Genomic DNA, 6,000 nt, shown 5'->3' with positions numbered 1-6,000 from the left:
GGCACATAATTGAGCAAAATAACTCTTAATAATTGATTTGATTTCATCTTCACCAACAGCAAAACTCCCCCATATCAAATTATACCTTTTACAATGGGGAGAAGGAAAGGAGGGAAATTTCTTAGACATTCTGGGCCTCTAACCTTGGCTTGACTGGTCTTTAGGCAAACCTAAGGCCACAAATAACAGTAAGCATTTATAGAATACTTTAAGGCTTGCAAAGCACTTTACAAATACTACATTTTTGGATTCGCCTGTCAATCCTCTGAGGTAGGTGCTAGTACCAGTTCCATTTTACAGATGAGCAAACTGAAGTAAAGAGAGGTTGTGACTTCTCAGTAGGCCATCCTATCACTGGTAGTCCTCAAACTGAGGCTGGACAGCCATTTTTCTAGGATATCCTAGAGGAGATTAAGTCTTCTGATAGAAATTGGGCTAGATGACCTCTTTGGACCCTTCCAACTCTTAAGATTCTATGACTAGTACACCTTGAAAATTGACAAAGTATTAGTTAAATCATGGAGGGGTTGAGTTGGTAGGCATATCTTTGGTGGGGCTGAGAATATGTTCCAAGAGTGATTAAAGTAGTTTAATTATAGTTAGAGGATTTGGGAATATCAGTAGTTGTAGATAAAGTTGGGGTAAGGCTTTTAAGGTCAGAAATTTTAACTTCATCCTAAAGGACACAAGAAGCCATTCAAGTTTTGTACATGATGCAACTGGTGCCTCAAGAAAACAAATCTAACTGGAGGCAAGGGACCAAAATTTTAAAAGTATTGCATATAATTTGAAGTAACAGTTATGGGAGCATGAAGGAGGATAACAATGTAAAAAAAGTATAGGAAAAAGCACTCAACTGATAGAAGTGCTAGTTCTGATTGGCTTCATCATCTGCAAAAAATAAAGTGAACTAGAGGATCTTCAAAGTCTCTTCATTCTAAAAAATTATGATTCCAGGATTTGCAAAGTTTTGGATATAGGATACAAGGGAAAGGAAGGAGAAAAAAAATGGATCAAGTTTTAAACTTCTGGGCTCTTTATCTTTTGTTGCTTCATCACAACATGGAAGTTCTCAGCAAACCATTAGCTTAGGGCAGTGAGAAAGACCCAGTGCCCCAAATACAAACCTCACCTGGCATGTGAGCCCCCTGCCCTTACCCCAGAGAGAGGAGGGAGGAAGCACTCCCACTAGGCTGCTGGGCAGAGGGGTGGGTCATGTGAGAAATATCCTCAAGCACATGTGGAGAAGGGGAAAGTGAGCAGCCCCTTCTAGTAGACTTTAGCACACCTGCCATAGGTTTGCCAACATGGGCTTGGGGCATGTCCTATCCAAGCTGAAAAATCTTTAATACCAATGTATATTTATATAGTGATTTAATGTTTGCAAAGTATTTTGCTCATGAAGAGCCTGTGAATTAGAAAAATAAAGTATTTGCCTAATTTACACATAGATAGATTGAAACTCAGGAAATTTATGTGAATTACTCATGGTTACTCAGCTAGTAAAAATTGGAGGAGTATTTCAAAGCCAATTTATTTCTGACTCCAAGTTCAGGGCTCTTTTTAACTACACCACACAGTTCATCAAAGGACAGTTATCCAAAAACCAACCTAACTGAAGAAATTTCATCTCCTCAAAACTAGCCACAGCAACTCATGAGAAGCCTACTTAAGTATATACAGGATGATCCATGCTTCAGTAGATTTTATTGGTCTTTTAAAATATTTATGTACCTGGAAGAATAACGGTACCAACTGACAGCAATAGGGAAGAAAGATGCAAGTGGTATCTTGACACACAAGTTTAATTCGTTCCATGGCCAAACTCATAACTCAATTTGCTCCTGTCAAATCAAATCTCCCCATTTAAATTAATGGAAATACAATTAATCCCTTCAGGCCTCAAAAAAACCACATAATTTTTTGTTTTTTGTTTTATATGCTTTAAAATACAAAAATGTTCTTTACCCTTCAAGGTCAGGCAAAGATGCTGGTGGAGGTTTTCATTGTGTGTGCTATTGCTTAACATAACTTACTCTCTACATACCTAATGCTACATTTATATGCAAAATTGACCGTATACAACATGTTGATAATGTGTGAAAAAAGCGTCGTCACACAGCTATTTTGTTATAGGCAAATTGAGGTAGAGAAGTCAAGCTATGTAGCAAAAAGTGTCTAGGCTTGCATTCCATAGTTCAGAAATAACTGGTGGATTTAATCACTAGACTGCTATTGGTAAAAAAAATAATGGAAGAAGAGGAAAATGGACTTCAAGCTAAAGTGACTGCCAGAATGGTGGGGAGATGGCCCAGATTTCACATACCTCCTCCAACAAAAATTTTAAAATAACAAGAAACCAAATAATGATAAAGAAAATCTAGTGAGAAACCATCCTAAGTTATCTACCTAGAACTGCTCAGAGACAAGAAAGGAAAGGGGACCTACAGCAAAGTTAGCACCGAATAGGCAAAATGAGTCAGATGCCTCCTTTCTTGATTAGAACCAAGGCATCAAGGACAATGGCATTTCCCTCAAAAAGCTTCAGAGTGGCCAGAAAGAAACATCATAGACTTTAGGTCCTGTAACTGATGTAGTAATGCACAGAACAGGATCTGACATCCATAACACTCTAGAGATCCAGTGATCTGAACATCAAAAATTCAAGGGAGCTTGGGGATCCTAAATCTGAGAAGTAGAGATCTGTAAGAGAATACTTGTGAACTAAGCCAAGACTGAAGGGGAATATCATCCCCCCCAAAAAACAGAAGGGGCTGGGGGTGGGGGCTGAAGACTAGAACAAAGACCACTGGGTTTAGGAACCAAAACTAGGAAGAACGGTAAATTGAAATAGACACCAACCAATACAATTTTTTTTTAAACCCTTACCTTCTGTCTTGGAGCCAATACTGTGTATTGAGTGGTAAGGGCTAGGCAATGGGGTTCAAGTGACTTGCCCAGGGTCAACACAGCTAGGAAGTGACTGAAGTCACATTTGAACCCAGGACCTCCTATCTCTAGGCCTGACTCTCAATACACTGAGCTACCCAGCTGCCCCCTAACCAATACAATTTTTATAAATCAAGAGATGCCCAAAATCCAACCTAGAAAAGGAAAGGGTAAAGCCAAGAGAACTGTAAGCAGAGAAATAGCTTAACAAAATGAAGACTAAAAAATATAACACATATCTGATATTGAAAATAAATGACCAGTAAAGCAGGCCAAGAGATTCTTTAAGAATAATTGGCGGAGGGGGCAGCCGAGTAGTTCAGTGGATTGAGAGCCAGACCTAGAGATGGGAGGTCCTAGATTCAAGTCTGGCCTTAGACACTTTCTAGCTGTGTGACCCTGGGCAAATCACTTAAGCCCAAATGCCTAGTCCTTACTACTCTTCTGCCTTGGAATCAATTCACAGTATCGATTCTACAATGGAAGGTAAAGGTTAAAAAAAAAAAGGAATAATTGGTGGGTCAGTTAGGTAGCTCAATGGATTGAGAGCCAAGCCTAGAAAAGAGAGCTCCTAGGTTCAAATTTGACCTCAGACACTTTTTGGGCTAACCTCCGTCACTTAATTTAAAAAAAAAAAAGGATTCCCTAAAAACTATGACTTTTTAAAATCAATAAATGCTGTAGGGATTAAATTTATGGTCAGTCTAAATATAAGAGAATGTGGTCACTGATTTTAAAAATATAGCTCAAGTCAAAATGACTTTTTAGCAGCTTTATTTACAAAAAGAGGGAAAGTAGAGAAAATGTAAAAGGAGGGTAGAGAAGATATCTAACCTAACACTAAATATTTGCTCCGGCCCCTGGCCCCACTCCGACATGGCTCATTAATCTCCCAATGACGAATTAAACAAATTTCACCCACTAGACCTCCTCCAAGGAGACCTCTCCAGTGCTAATCTCTCCAGAAGCCAAGAAAGAAGTCAGCTTTTTTTCACTCACCCAAGTCATAGCTCCAAGCTGCACTCCCAGTCCAAAGGGGAAGATCCAAGAGCAGTCTTACCAGAAGCAGTTCAAGTCACTAGCCCCATGTCCTTTAAGCTTAAGATTCAGGACAAAGACCTCTTCGACAGGAAGCTTATCATCTTTTATAGTCTTTTTTTAAAGGTCCCTTCCTCTTTACGTGGACCAATTGCAGTTGTTAAATTTGCTTAGCACTGCCCAGTGGGCAGTCAGTCACTTCTGGAGGTGTATCTCACTTTAACAAGTGGTTTGTGAACTTACTTAGTGTTAAGTAGGGGTGTCTTTGCTTTTGGCTAGTTTAAAAGTAGGCAAGGGGAGAGTCAATACATCTTCACAATACTATATTTCAAGAAGTCAAAAATGAAAACATTTCTCTATATACCTATTACATAGATATCTATTATTATTATTACAGATATCTATTGGAACCAGAGAGGTAAAGCAAAGATAGTAAGAAACCACTGATCATGTCCAGAAAGAAAGCCCCAAAAATAAAGGCCCAAGATCATCATTCATATTCAAAAGCTAGAAGTCTTAGCTTAACCAAACTAACAAAATGGTAAACATCCCTAGCAGCACATAAGAGCTTCTACAATAAAGAAGATCCTGAAATACAATATTCCAAAGATATATAAACAAGAATAACTTATTCTACTGGGTGCAGTAGAACCATGTCCATAATTTCTGCTACTAGGATAACTAAGGCTCCTGGGAGCCTTTATCATTTGAGATCTGGAATTCTGCACTGAAAGTAATGCTAATCATGATCTTATGTCCACATGAATTCAATACCAATATGGTACACAAACAGGAGAAAGGGGTCATGAACCACCTGGCTGCCTGAACAGGGGGTGAACCTGTTCAGATTGGAAACAGCAATGGTCAAAGTTCACTCATTATTGGAATCAAACCTGAATGGACTCAGTATTGGATCAAGTAGCCACCACACTTCTAGCTTGAATGAGACAGAGACCTAGATTCAGAAAAAGTAACAAAAACAAAAATTCAAGATACTATAACTTGCCCTGAAAAGCTAAGAATAATCCTTCAAAGGAAAAATAGGCCTTTCATGGACTAGTAGTATCATTAAAAAGCCCACCTGAGAGAAGAGATAGCAAAGTTTATCAACAGGTCATACCTAATTCATCACATTTCTTTTTTTTAACAATTAGATGGGCAGTATCAATGGAAAGTCACAGAATATACTGGAATTCCAGCAAGTCATGTTTCAGGATTTCTCATTTTCTTATGAGCAAGATAGAAGAAATTTTAGTCAGATGACAGTAATTATAAGAATTGACCAAAGAATAATTAATTGATCAACATCAACCTTTGTATCTAGAAGTGAAGGAGGTAATAGTTTCACTATATTCAGGTTCAGGTTAGACCATCCACATGATGCAATATTCAGTTCTGATTGTACCATTTCAAAAGGATATGAACAAAATAAGCATGCTGTAAATGCCAAAACTGTAAGGATAATTTTAGTGTTTTGACTTAAAATCTAAGTAAGTGGTTGCCACAGGAAATTCCCAAATATGAAAATACCCAAGTCAGCTGGGGATTTAAATTAATAAAGAGAGAAGGAATTAAGGGAAGGAGAGAGAGAATTAATTTAAACTGCTCTGCTCAGGCTGAGCCAAGAAGTAGTTAAAGGCCTAGGCCAAAGTGGCCTCCTTGAGCCTAAGGGAGAGCGAGTCAGTCTTTATCACTCACGAGACCGTGTCCAAGCTGGGTTCTTCCACTCTGAACTGAAATACTCTCCAAAGTGAATTCAACTCCAATCTAAGCTGAATTGCTCCAACTGACTTTTTACCCCTTCCTTTTAAAGAAGTTTTCTCTTATGTCACCTCCCCTAAATTTTCGCATCTACCAATCATAGTAGATGCTTTTTTCCAGGATGCCCATTCTTAGTTTTCACCTTCTTTGGTTTTCACCTTATCTGGTTAGATTACACCTTCTGAGTACTTCACACCTCTTTGTTAAGCTTGCCTTTTGTAAGTTACTTGACCTTTTTAGGTAATAATTTAA

This window comes from Monodelphis domestica, chromosome 1 (genome assembly GCF_027887165.1).
Source record: "Monodelphis domestica isolate mMonDom1 chromosome 1, mMonDom1.pri, whole genome shotgun sequence".
Lineage (NCBI taxonomy): Eukaryota > Metazoa > Chordata > Mammalia > Didelphimorphia > Didelphidae > Monodelphis > Monodelphis domestica.
Note: the sequence above shows the minus strand (reverse complement) of the source record.